At 34.3% G+C, this 15,035-nt stretch overlaps 1 protein-coding gene across 3 annotated transcripts in view; it reads right to left on the reverse strand.

Moving 5' to 3' along the window:
* Positions 1-15,035, reverse strand: part of LOC120354927 (MOB kinase activator-like 2) — a 218,140-nt gene that overhangs the window by 124,452 nt on the left and 78,653 nt on the right. The window contains exon 1 of one of the 3 annotated variants that reach the window (XM_039443065.1): positions 10,692-11,031. The exons of 1 other annotated variant lie outside the window; for it this stretch is intronic. The gene's annotated coding sequence lies outside the window, so the exon portion shown is untranslated. Of the gene's footprint in view, positions 1-3,363; positions 4,272-10,691; positions 11,032-15,035 lie in introns of those variants that run through there. One more of the 3 variants, XM_039443070.1, reaches the window with a different exon arrangement.

Raw genomic sequence — 15,035 nt, forward strand, 5'->3', positions numbered from 1 at the left:
GTCTAAAATACGTTGGAAGAAGTTTTCTAATGAAGTATCATGACATCACATCAGAAAAGTGTGTCAACAATTTATAAATTTAACATTGTTTTTTGTCTGATGGTTATGCAATGGTGATGAGGATGATAATGATGGAGGATAATCTATCTACCTGAGTTTAGGTTAAGCTTGCATCAATGAAAATCTGAACTAATTAGTAGATCCAAGACGTTAATATTTGTAGAGAGATTGAAATTTATTATATAACTAGCAGGTAACCCGTGCTCCGCAAGGGTTATAGGCCTATAACCATCCTCGGTCAAGTTGAATTAAGAATCTATGTGCAAAATTTCAAGTCAATCAGTCCAGCAGCTGAGACGTGAATTCCCTATCCCGTACGTGTATAAGTCACTCCATTCCTTTATTATAGTATAGATGAGATCGCAATTTTTTCGGATTTAGGTTGAACAATATATATATACACACATATTATGTGTAGTATAGATCTCATCTATATAGATCTCACTATCTCATCTATAGTAGTTGAACAATATATATACACATATTATGTGTAGTATAGATCTCATCTATACTATAATATAATTATACATAATATGTGTATATATATTGTTCAACCTAAATCCCAAAAATTGCGATCTCATCTATACTATAATATATACATAATATGTGTATATATATTGTTCAACCTAAATCCGAAAAAATTGCGATCTCATCTATACTATAATGAAGGAATGCATATATTATATGCACGTTGATGGATATTATATTTATATTAGTTTGAATAATTTATCTTTTTTGCTGAGATTGATGCCCTTATAAGCTTCAGGCTTCACTACTAGTATGTAACTAATGGAACACGTGATGAAGAGGATGAAAGACCTATAGATTTTTGTGGGAACCAAATCATAATTCAGTTGCGTTGTGGTTACCCATCCAACAGAAATGGACAATTCAGTCGAGGGTGAACATTTTCTCTGTAACTTGAAGTCAAAACGATCTATAAACAACAAATTCAGCTTTGGAGAAGATGGAAATGTGGAAAGCTTTTCACGGAAATTGAAAATTTGAACGGAAATTAACATGCTCATACCAACTACACAGGAGAAGCTTCATCGTTCAACATTCTAAAAACTCTTGTGAAAAGTCATTAGTAGCCGGGCACAGCTCAAAAAACGTGGGGCTTTCATTCAAACTTATTTTGTTCCTAACTTCAACAAATTGCTAAATCGGCAAAGAGAATTTCCATCGGTAAAGATAATTTCCATATACAGCAATCAATCACTTCAGGATTAATTCATCATGATCTTGAATGTGAAACTAGGAGACACTAAGAAACAATAGTCTCAAGAATTGAAATTTCCTTCCCTTCCATTTTGAAGAATAAGAAATTAATGAGATCTTGTCATTTATAGAGAATTAATAAGGGAGAGTGATTGGTTTATTCAAATTTGAAGAAGTGAGCTCATTTTATTCTTCATAACTATCATTTGTCGTTTATAAGCTACTATGAGACTTTCAACGTCATCTTGGAATAAGTAAAATGCAGTTTCAGGATACAAGATTAATAAATCTGAAGTTTTTCATGCTTTCTAAGAAGACGAGTTCTTTCTAAGCGGAAAGATGTTGACGGAGTCGATCGTATTTTTAATAATTTGTAGCAAGCTTTTGATCCCGGAGACGATGTTGGAGTTGAAAGACTTCGACTGGCATAGAAAAAGCAATCAATGTAAGGCTTCATTGAATTAGTTGCTGCATCTGCACTTTTCAAGTTCAAACTTGAAAGAGAAGTTTGAAATTCAGAATCAAGATACAGTATTGATAGAATCTCATAAAAACAACATTTTCCCATTTCCTGTTGCCGACAGTATATTTTATTATTTTTGAAAGTATTTTCGCCAGTTTTCCTCATGCTGGTATTTTATTTTATTTAGGGAAATGTAGCCGGCGTGCATTCCAATTCTCTGTAACGGAGTTGCTATATAAAGGAGTCAACGTGGAAATGTTTTCTAAAGGATGTTGACAATTGAATATGAAAGGCAAATCCAAATAAAATATGATATGAATGGAACACGAAGAGATTCTTCGGTCCGTTCCAGTTATGAGAAAAATACCCGTTATTGATACATTGCTTTAGTTAAGATTTCTCTCTCAGCTTACCACTTTCCCTGCATCAGCATGAAACTATTCGTTTTTTTGTAAGTTCAAATCCATGCAACTATGAAGGTTAGTTCAACCCAACTATTTATACTGTGTAACTAAATATACTATACTGTAACTACAGTGGGGTTCACGTTATAATGATAGCATTTTATTAACATTGGTGTCTATCATTCGTCAAAGCACATTGTGTTATCCTTTTCTTGCTCTGCAACATTGCCAGATCGTTTTTAAAAATGTAGAAATATAATTGATTAGCAAAATATTCGATCTCAATAATTATGTAAATTTATTATTAAATCATTGAAAAATATACTTTCTTGACGAGTGAAATATAATTGTTTTTTAACAAGAATAAACAGTTGTTGATGTGTTATATTTGTATGAGCTAATTTAGAAGACGGTGAGTGGGAAGGCAGAGAATCGGCAACGCTATTCTCAAATCTTTCTCCACTGCCATTATAACGTGGAACCCACTATGAATCTTGTAACTATGTAAAATTTGCGTATCCATGATTGAATATAAGGATAAATCAAGAATGCCATTATTTTAAACTAAATATTATTAATAAATTAAAAACTAGGTCAAGGAAGGTATATAAGCCCAAATACTGAAATTTTGATTTTTCAATTGCTAAACTATTCCTTACTAGCTTATCCATATAATTTTTAAATAACTAATTACCTATGATTTTATATAGGCTAATTATATTGATATTGTATGGTACAAGAGCAATTCAAGGGGGGGATAAGTGGATGTATCCCCCCTCGAAATTCTCACAATAATAAATAATGGGAAAATAAAAAGATAAAATAGAATAGAAAATTATGTGTTTAATTTGGAAACATGTCAGTGATAGGTAATTTTCCATCAATCTCATAATTGGTTTTGAATTCATGAATTTCTGCATTTTTTAAAATAATTGAATGAATCTGGTTAGACTCCTTTTAAATTAAAATCTGGAAATTATTTACAAAGAATTCATTGTAAATAATTTGAAAAAAAATTGTAGTTGAAATATATAAAATCATCAATAATTATTTCGAAATATTTGAATGGTACCATAATCATGAATAATTATTATGCTCAGAGATAAATAATATGATTCGATTATAAATATATATTTATCAAGTTTGATTACATAAATTATTTTCGTAAATATATCACTTGGTATTTTTCATATTATCTCTAAATTAATTACTTACTTTCCAAGTTTTATCACGAATCAAAACTTTCAATACTTCCAAAAAGAGTGAAAGAGTTTCATTGTTTCTCCGTAATCTCGATATATAGGTCACATTCCATTAGAGGGAGGTACACTGAGCATGAGTAGGCAATTTTTTCCATTGCAAAGACCTTCCAATGACCTCATTCTTTGATCAATAATCAAATAAGCATGGCTCCATGTCTAAACCACGTGGTCTGGGATGTGACAAAAAACACTGGCATTTTTCATTCGCATATAATTTTTCAAAAAAAAATTAAAAACAAAAAATAGAAATGAAGAAAAAAATTTGTTAAAAAAATAAGTTGGATAGAGAAGGCAAGTGAGAGTAAGAGAGCACTCTCTCTCTATCAGCTGAGAAGCACGTAGCCATGAGCAATGTTTTGCCAGTTGTTTTCATGAGAGAAACTGTGAAAGAGACTGGCTTAAAACGTGATGGAAAACAACTTACTAACGTTTGGGAGCGTCAAATTATTTTGGCTTGTATTTTATTTCCAGGAAAACCTAAATATTGTTGATGAAGTTGTGGTTAGTGGTGGTTATGCTTCTTGGAACTACAGTGAAAAACGATATGCCTGCTTCACATTGGGACGGACTTTGAGATCAATACTGTAGGAGGAGACAAGCTAGAGGTCGTGAAAAGCAGCTTTTGGGATAGATCAATGACGAGGCTCAGCAACTTCTCTCCACACTGCACCGCGTGGATAACCTCTCTATATATCCCCTTCAACGATATGCTCGACCACAAATAAACAAACAAAAGTAATGGTCCTCAATTTATGCCCAAAGATAAGTTGAATGGAAATCACAAGTGGGAAGGTCGCTTTTGGAACGCTAACGCAGCGTGGGTACTGGGTAGCTCCCTTATCGCTGATGCGACAACTGGCGAAGCATAGCGTTCAACTGTTGACCTACTTCTGCATATGCGCAACTGAAGCGGCGCAGAAGTCACTGCGCTCTGTCAACTAACTTTCTTTAAAGCTGTAAACATCACATACAATAGCACAAAACTCACACTAAACTGTACATAACTGTTCTGAAATGTAACCAACTCTCTTTTATTACAATTTGTTCTTATTACAAGTGAAGTTGAAAGTTCGGAAAACGGAAAAACTGCTTTTTTAAAAACGCGCTTGAAAAGCGCGTCGAAAACTTTGAGGAGAATGTTCATTATTATAGTTAGTGGAAACAGTTGATTGGAAATGTATATTTTGGCATTTAGTGTATTTATATTTGAAGAAGTTATTTAAAAAAAGTATTAATAAAGAAGGTTGGTTATAAAGAATGAGAATAAATCATGGATGAAAATGATAACATTCAACTGAGCGTAGTGTAAAATTTTTTTTGATAAACACTTCTCCTAAGGACACTCTATAAATTTATCCTTAAAATCAGTGTATCCAAGTCTTTATTGATTTCAAAACAATGAGTAGATCATGAATGGGTAAAAACTAGAATATTTTTCAAAATTGACTTTTAATCATAAAATTACATATAATAGATTGATTTGGTGAATTTCAAAATAAAATTGTGATTTTGTGAATTTCAACAAAGTTCTTTTTTTGTGTTTCAGTAAAAAAAAATCTTTCAATGATTTGAACTGAACTCATTGCTCGCACTCACACGCGATCAGACACGTGTCTCTGCTAGCAATTATTGCCGGTAAAATGAGTACAACTGGGATTTTCGTTATGTTATATCTAATTTATTTTTATTATCTCTAGAATAGAGTATATTCTGAATTTCTGTATAATGTACCCAATTATTATGTGAATTTGTAATTGTATAAATCTTGTATATATATGGCAAATAAATTGAATTGAATTGTTATTTTTGTATTGAAAGTTCGAATAGGAAAGTTTGTCTCAAACTAATGGGGCAAATGGATTTTAATTTAAAAGAATGAAGTTTAATATTTATTAAAATAAGAACTCTATCACAATAAACTTGTTATAATGATATAAGAAGAAAAATTGATAATACAATCTGATAAAAAAACAGAGTGATCAATGAAAATAGTAATTTAAATTTAATCATCTTCTATATTCTAGTTTGGTTGAGATGAACAATATTAGTTAAAAATCAGTTAGTTCAGAAACTCCAGCTGGTGAGTCGTTCAGAAAAGTAAAGCACAATCATTATAAGAGGTAATGAATGCTAAAATAATTCTAAAATCATTAACGATATGTATTCTTGAATACGATTCACTGTTTCAGCAAAAAAACTCAGAAAATTTGTCTTAAAAGAAAAAAATTATAAACTGGGATTGTAATAAATCTATCAAAATTATAACAAAAAACAAACCCTGATAATTCATTAGAGATTATGGTAGAATAAAAGCTTATATCGAACTTTCAAAGAAGTATGAAGTCTATAAACAGTGGGTTAGTTACAAGAAAATAGCTTGTTCATAAGAAATGCTGTTTCAAAAATCTTGTGCCTTTTTGACCCTTTATTTAGTTTATATTTGAATCAAATATGACTACGATATTGTGACGTTCTCTGTTATAATGTTATATTTTTCATGCTCCTTGTTCATTTTTAGCTTTCTCTTTAGACATATTTGTAAAATAATACTTATAATGAGTTTATCCAATCACTTAAATGAAATTTTGCAATCTATACTCTGTCCAAATTGGCATGAGCTCTGAAGGATTAGGCCGACCCTCCTACTACTCACACACACAAGCGCAGTTTCCTTTTGTGTGTGTGTGAGTAAAGAGACGGTCTGCCTACCTGTATACTACGTAATATACATGGAATATCAATGAAGTCCAGTCACTATATACATTGGTGCATGCAATTTATATTGTAGTTCTGATTCTTTGATATATTATTTGGGTACATAAGAGAAGTCTAGAACCAATTTCTTCATGCAAAATTCCCTTGTGCTAGATACAGAGTGGCCCAAAAACCTCGTATTTTCGGCTCATTTTCCAGTTTTCAGCTATTTCTGCCACATCTCGTAATCGGACAGATAAATTTGCTCTCGCCTTTCTTTCAGATTATAAAATTCTGAATAAAATGAGATCATTCGGAACTCTCTATCTTCAATGAGTACTGAGTTATGATTTTAAAAAAATGAGTGACATTTGAAGAGAAAAATCAAATTTGATGTATTTTAGTTTTTGATCAACAATATCTTCCAATTTTTACCATTTAGATGTATAATTCAAAATCCTCTGGGCGTATTTTTGTGCTCTACAATCTGAGATCAGGTAGAGCGCTCAATCTGATACAGATTTCCAGGTACACCTGACAACAATGCTTTTTGTATTGTGAAAAACACCTAATTTTCAGCTTCAACCATCATCACCAACTACATTGTCCTCACATTCATATTTTGCACAATGACATAAGTTCATGAGATTATGTCTTATGAGAATCACCCGTTAGATGCACTTCAATTCAGTATTTCCTAGTGGAGAGGCACGCTCAAGGACACCTCAAGGATCAAAATTTCGAACACTTATAACTTTTGACACAATGCTCAGATTTATCGTACTACACTTCATTCTTCTCGGCTCGTCAAGGCGGTCCAAAATCATGCATCAAAAGTCAAATTCGTTTGGAAAATGAAAAGTTCATTGTTGAGTATACTTAAGCCCATATTCCCATAATTCGAATGTTACAGAAGATTTTAAAATGGCGATTTTAGTTTTTACATTATTTTCGTGAATTTACTATTGATCAAGAGTTTCTAAAACGAGTCTGATACATCATAGAAACTCACGATTGATTCAAAATTGTAGATAAATTCATCCTCTACGAGCTCAGTTGCCTAAAATCCATTTTAAATCACTTTTCTCTATCATAGAACTGCCAAAACCGTTAATATGAGAAAAATATCTACAATTTCCGGATTTTTCTCAACAATCAAATCTCACTTTACGAACATATTTTTTCATAAATCGTTCTCAGCAGATGAAACAGAAAATTCTATTGTACATTATAAAATCATGTAATGATTTTTATAATAAGGGGTTACCGAGATACATATCTTTGAATATAGAAATTTGCCATTTTTTGTGTATTGGAATATGGGCTTAAGTACACTCAACAATAAACTTTTCATTTTTCAACCAAATTTAACTTATGATGCATGATTTTGGACCGCCTTGACGAGCCGAGAAGAATGAAGTGTAGTACGATAAAATCTGAGCATTGTGTCAAAAGTTATAAGTGTTTAAAATTTTGATCCTTGAGGTGTCCTTAAGCGTGCCTCTCCACTAGGAAATACTGAAATGAAGTGCATCTAACGGGTGATTCTCATGGAACATAATCTCATGAACTTATGTCATTGTGCGAAATATAAATGTGAGGACAATGTAGTATTTGCTGATGATGGTTGAAGCTGAAAATTAGGTGTTTTTCACAATACAAGAAGTCTGATCTCAGATTGTAGAGCACAAAAATACGCCCAGAGGGATTTTGAATTATACGTCTAAATTGGTAACAATCGGAAGATATTGTTGATAAAAAACTATAATTCATCAAAATTGATTTTTTCTTCAAATTTCACTCACTTTTGAAAAATCATTTTGAAAACTCAGTACTCATTGCAGATAGAGAGTTCTGAATGATCCCATCTTATTCAAAATTTTATAATCTAAAAAAAACGCAAAAGCAAATTTTTCCGTCCGATCACGAGATTTGGCAGAAATAGCTGAAAACTGGAAAATGAGCCGAAAATACGAGGTTTTTGGGTCACTCTGTATCTACCACAAGGAAATTTTGCATGAAGAAATTGGTTCTGGACTTCTCTTATGTACCCAAATAAGATATCAAAGAATTAGAACTACAATATAAATTGCAATCACACCCCCTCTTTTATGTCTATATTGACTGGACTAATGGCGCAGGTAGGCTGGGCGTGTGTGCCTGCGCGTGGTGGAGTGAGGGTCGGCTTAATCTTTCAGCGCTCATGCCAATTTGGACAGAGTTTACTCAATTGATTTATTTTGTAATATTTGAAAATTTATCGTTTTAATTCGATATACTACTAGGTAGAATTTCAATACTTTCAATTTCAATTTATTTATTTACACACATTTACAAGATAAATACCAATGTCACATACAAAACAAACAACAACATCAACAATCACAATAAAACAAATGGAAGAATAGTGGTAAAAACTATAAAATTTTTCAATTTCCATGTTTATTTTGGAATATTTTGATTTATCAGTTATTAGCTATTTTTAAAGACCCCTGAAAGTATTTCTAAATGACATTTTAAAACATTTGAGAAAATTTTCTATGTATATAGTTGTTAAACTTTTAAGTTTTACAGAAGTAATTTAGACTTCTTCAAAATCTATAGGTTCCGTTCGAGCAGCAACTCATCAACAATAATAATCATTGTTCAATCAACTTTGAAACTATCAATGGAAAACATTCTTGTCCAGTTTTACTTTGTTTTCCAAGGTTTAATAGAAAATGACACAGACAAAAGCATTCAAAAGCATACAAAAGTATTCAAAATATATAAATCATATTATTAGAAATATGTACAGCTGATAACCAGAGGAAGTATGTTGAGGAGGTTTCTAAAATAAAAGTTCTGCCTGAAATCGACGAATTCCTTCGTATTTGTGTTCTCAATGCGCTCCCACATTTTCTGAAAAAGACCTCGACAAAAGTCTTTAAGTTGGTTTCAAAGAGGTAGAAAGAAGTAGGACGAGCTCGATGAAGGAGCTTGACAATATCACGACATTACGCCCGATATCAAATAACTTTGATAGGAGCTTCGTGTTATCAACTTTTCCGTGAGCGACTCGACCAAACTCCACTTAACTCTGTTCAAAGCACTCAAACGAGTAAGTCAAAGGACAAGAGGCTGCCCGTTGTGAAGGTTTTAAACATGTTGAAAATACACGTAAAATAAACTGATCTCAACCGTAATTTTATTATTTTAGATTCGACAAGAACGATTCAGCGCATGAGGTTTTTAAATCAATCCTGAGATCCAGCTATACTAAGAAGATAAACAGTGCATTCAGACAGGTTTTCAAAAATTCCAAAGACTACGCCTAATATAGAGTTGTAACCTCTTTTTTATTTTTCTGTATTTTGAACTTTTCAACCATATCCGTTTGATTCCGTGTTTGATGTTCGAAGAAAGACCCACTGACTCTGTATGAATCTAAAATTGATTTGAAATACGAAAAAATAATTCAAAAATAATGGCAAATGATTTTTCCACGTTCAATTTCAGGCTCGAAAGAGTCTTCTTTACTTATTTATTTATTTATTCACAAAAAAATACATACATGTATGGGAACAACAGGCATTATAGCACAAAACTGTTCCCGATTCAATATCACAAAATTCTTCATAATTATCAAGAGAAAAATAATAATGGAGAACGTAAGCTCAACCAAACGTAATAACTTTGCAGACCGAACCCATTAGTCTCAAGAGTTTAACTGCCTTCAAATTCTCTTACTGAGGAATAAGAGTCCATTTGAATAGTTTTTGAATTCTCTTACTGATGAAAGAGAGGTAATTCAACAGTCTCAAAGAGTTTCAAACAACTCTGAAAGTTTATAAGGGGAATAGAATTAAAATCAATTGTTTTACTTTGAAGACCGAAACGTTTTGATCCCAGAGCTTGAAAGTAAGTTCCAATGTTTTTTCATTCACAAATAAAGTTCAAAATGTAATGATTAGTACTTTTTTCACAGTTACTGAATGTTTCAATAAAGCCTTAAATTGTTATAAGGGGAGAAAGAAATATAATGAAACTTATCGAATTCGTAAAAATATTTGTACTGGAGAAGTCTGAAATTGAGTTTAGATATATTATTTAAGAATAAAGAGTTTTGAAAATGTAACTGTGAGTCACAACTTCTACAGTTGGAAAGAATCTTGGACAAGTCTGGGCGATTCATGAGGCGAAGCCTATTGATCCGAATGAAGGCTTAAATTGACTTTGAATACTTTATTGTGAGAAACATACGTTTCAAACACAATAATAGATCATATTTATCAGTTGCGGAGTCTCCGACAAGTCTTGCAGGTTTAAAAGGAAAAACAAAAGTCCGAACGGAACTTTCGAACTTTGTTGAACAACACGTTTTTCTTTAAATAAAAACGTAAAATTTAAATTAATTTTTCTAATCAATAAGTGTTTTTCTTAGAGATAAAAGCTTCAAATATAATATTTGTGGGTGATGTTTTAACAGTTACTCATGAGTAAGAGTTACTCATAGTAAGAGTGTTGGGTTTTAGTGAAAAGACAGAGGCCCGAACGAAACTTATTGACTTTGTATGAGAGTCAAGTCGAGATGTTGCTGGAACAAACCTTAGTGATTTTTGACAAGAGGTATCTGGCAGCTATGAATGAAGACGATAAGTTGGAGTTGAGCAATGAGCGTTTCGATGCTGACGCTGGCGGCAATCAGTTTGCTAGCACTGCACTGAGGTTGTGAAGAGAATGTTCGTACTGACGGTAAAGCAACCTCCCCTCCTCCCGCTATAGCACTCCACCCTCTTCTTCAACATTGTTCTGCCGTCACGGAGCGAGAGTCCAACCATCCCCTCCCCTCGTTCCACAGGTCACCTTCCACACTTACTCACACACTGACACACTTACCAATCAAAGAAAACCACAATCGATAATATAAGTTTGTCTACACATGTTATTTTCGTTGAGAACGACCTATTTGGGAACCGTCGATAAATACATTTAAGCGGGACTTGCGCCCTTCCTCCCTCACCAACCCCATTGACCAGCTTGCACATTGCACATGCGCATCCGCTCTTCTACCACCATTATTGCTCTACTGTATAACCACCCCACACCCCATAGCCTCATTCTCATGCATAAGTACACACCGCATAAATTAGCGGCGGCATAAATTAACGGCGACCGAAAGAATGGACAAAGAAAGTGCCAAGTCATAAAGCCTGTCTACAAATTATTCTACTTAAATTACAACCACCTCGCTCTCCAACATTTCATTCTATCTTTCAATTATTTCTTATGTTGTGTTTGTTTCTCATGGTTGAATAGAATAATCATTCGGGAATGAATGAAGCATTTGGGTGGTTCAGAGCCCGTGTATCCGAATCCCATCGGTTTTTATGGCATCAACACAAACCAAGATCACGACTAGAAGTATTGATTTTCATACTGGTTGACCATTCTAAATAGTCAACCTTTAATCCTAAAATGTTTCTGTTGTTCCCTTCTTTCCAATGAATTACGGTTCTACTGTTCAAGAGCGAGGAATTGGTCTCTCTCATTGTATCATAAATCATAAATACCATTGTATTGGCTGTCATCATTTCCATAAGAACAAACTTCATCTACTCGTGATGACTCTTTTCGCCTATCAGAACGAAAATTCGTTGTTGGTTGATATGTCAACTTAAACCCTGAAGTTGATATATGCCAACTCAAACCCTAAAGTTGACATATCAACTCCAATCAATCTACAACACATGATAGACTTCATATAGAGTCACGAAAAATATATTGCAAGTCAATTCTGCAACAGGATAGAATCCATTTTGATAGCTGACTTACTCTCTATAGCGAGTACTCAACTTTATCCACTTCAGCATACCCAATTCAGCTATACAACTCTTGCGTTAGCTAAACACAGAGTCATTGAAAGGTTACATAACTTGAACATAAAAAGAGTTTTCATTTGAGTCATTGAAAGGTTACATAACTTGAACATAAAAAGAGTTTTCATTTGAGTCATTGAAAGGTTACATAACTTGAACATAAAAAGAGTTTTCATTTGAGTTGCGTTGATTTTTGATCACTCTGGAAATTAGCTGAAGGTTCTGTAGATGTATGGGTGTACACTATTAAATTACAACGTCCATATTGGAATGCGAATTTAATAATCTTACTCCAAGAAATTAAAGGAATTCAACTACAAAAAATAATACAATCAAATTTGGCAGGCCAGCTACAGAAAACTTTCGGTAGGCACGTGTTCTCGATAGGAATGTTGAAACTAGACTGTCTCCTGGAAGGTATAATAATAATATTCGAGGGAAAGAAAGGTGAAAGTTACCAAAATAGGAGAGAGAGTGGGAGTTTAGAGTGAGACAAAGGAGAAATGGATGTGAGTTGTGAGGGATGGAAATGACGTCACGGACGTTCACTTTATTACGTTCAATATGACGAGAGTGACTGAACACATTGTGCCCGCTGGGCGCAATCGGCAGATTCCCGCAGGTGCCCAAACATATTGTGACTGCTGGGCGCAATCGGCAGATTCCCGCAGGTACCCAAACACATTGTGACCGCTGGGCGCAATCGGCAGATTCCCGCAGGTGCCCAAACACATTGTGACTGCTGGGCGCAATCGGCAGATTCCCGCAGGTGCCCAAACACATTGTGACCGCTGGGCCCAATCGGCAGATTCCCGCAGGTGCCCAAACACATTGTGACCGCTGGGCACAATCGGCAGATTCCCGCAGGTGCCCAAACACATTGTGACTGCTGGGCGCAATCGGCAGATTCCCGCAGGTGCCCAAACACATTGTGACCGCTGGGCGCAATCGGCAGATTCCCGCAGGTATGTGTTGGTGTAACGGACTTGAAAGAAAGGAGCTTGGCCAATGGTAACAGAATGAATAGGAATAGGGGAGTGCAAGGTTACTGGCCTGCAAGGAAACAATAAACAATACAAATACACAGATGGAATACAAATATAATACAGGCTTTGAGTGTAGGCTCTATCAGCAGCACCAAAGGTTCATTCATCTTCTAGCATCATCCCTACCAGGCACAGTTGTAGGACAAATTTAGTCATAATTCAATAAATTATTGTTGATGGACTCGATCTTATAATTGGTATATGTTGTACTTTTCCAACTGTTTGGGTAAGAAATACCTCTAGATCTCTAGACTCTAGAGTAAAATTCTTTAAGCTACATTACAAGAACTCAGAAACCCATATTATTGAAGGTAGTTAGTTATAAGTTGTATATTTATGATAGACTCTTTCAATTCCATCAAAATATCATAATAAGTGACTCTTCCAATTCCATTAATTCAAATGTTCATTTGATTCAGTAAAGTATTCTTTCATATGCTGCATATCGCATTTGATGTAGCGATTAATTAAAGGGATTCAGAATTCAATTGACTGTTTCCAGTATCCTAATCATTCAAATGATTTCTAATTGCCAAACTAATCAGCCTCTGTTCTTTATCCCATCCTTTCAATATAATGACAGCCAGTTTTAAAGTGGGCATGACTATCTGGCTATACGAACGGCTAAAAGTTGACGCACTCTAATCAAACTTCAATTCATAATTTCTAATTAGGTGGACTACAGGAAAGAGAAAGGGGAATAGCAAAAGGGCAAGAGAGTTTAATGAGAGCTCACTCGTGCATCGGATGATACAGGCAGCAAGAGAGATGACACAGTTACAGAGCTCTCAAAATACGGCTCAAACTTCACGGTAGAACAGGCAGGTGAAGTTTACACGTATACACAATAACACTCACACCTTCAAAATGCATGCTTCGCCCGCATATACGTACCCAAAGCCGCAGAAGGCTTTCACGGCATTGACTGACTGATCTACCTGTATTACATGTGGTCTGAGGTGCTCTCAATAGTTCAGCCAATAGAGCGTATTCATAATTCATTTGAGACCACAGTCAATCGATATAGGAGCAGTCAACCGGCAACACTGCATACAGAATGCACAAATAGCACTTCACCTCTCATTTATTTATGCTTTTTGCGTGGATGTCAAAGTTCAAAGCTGGATTAGTACTGAGTACTGCCTAGTGCCTAGCACAGGACACCATTTTGAATTCGACCTGCTCTTTATCGAACAGATTAATTCAAGCAATACTCGGAAACTTGTTAACGAATGGAAATGCCAAGTCAGTGGGCTGTTCTATTTCAGAATGCCTGAAAAAATAATTCAACCATGAGCAGATTTGAGTACCATTTCCATGAACAGAATGACTTTAGCAATTCGCATAAACTCGTTGACAAATTTGATGGAAATTTCAAGTTCGTTGATGGTTCTATTTGTAACTAGTTTCCAAGAAACGATTCAGGCATAAACAGATGCGAATATCAGTCGGCTCCATATTCCAAACATATGTTGTGCACTTTGACAACTTTGATAATTCTCAGAGTTTCGAAAATGAATGGAAATGTTGAATTTGTGGGCGGTGAGCTGTCTTGATTTTAATTTGTCAAAGCATATACGAAATAATGTTGTAAAAACTCAGTCATACAAACTTGGGTTTTTGTATTCTGGCGTCAAGCTCCTTTAGTTTGTAAGTTGTCCGCTCTGAAGCTAGTTGTTTGTTAGTGCTGCTTGTCGTACACACACTTTGCCTACTTCTAATTTTATATATTTTAGATGTGATTTTCTGAGATTTGCCCGTTCAAGGCATCACTTTTCATTTCTTCAAATATGAAGAAGCAATTTTATCTTTTCACCTAAAATTTATGTTTCAAGGTGTTCTCCAAGTTCTCCTAGTCATTATGGGCAAATAAGTTTCTCTGTGGGATTTTTTCTCTTCAAAATATCTTCATCGTTCCAAAAGCCAACCTATTAGTGCTATATCACCTCGTGTTCAACTTTAAAAATGCAGAACTAATTTTCCACAGACTCTATCATCAAAATTCAAATGTTTTCTGCCGTCATAAA

The sequence above is a fragment of the Nilaparvata lugens genome, chromosome X (genome assembly GCF_014356525.2).
Source record: "Nilaparvata lugens isolate BPH chromosome X, ASM1435652v1, whole genome shotgun sequence".
NCBI classification, from domain to species: domain Eukaryota; kingdom Metazoa; phylum Arthropoda; class Insecta; order Hemiptera; family Delphacidae; genus Nilaparvata; species Nilaparvata lugens.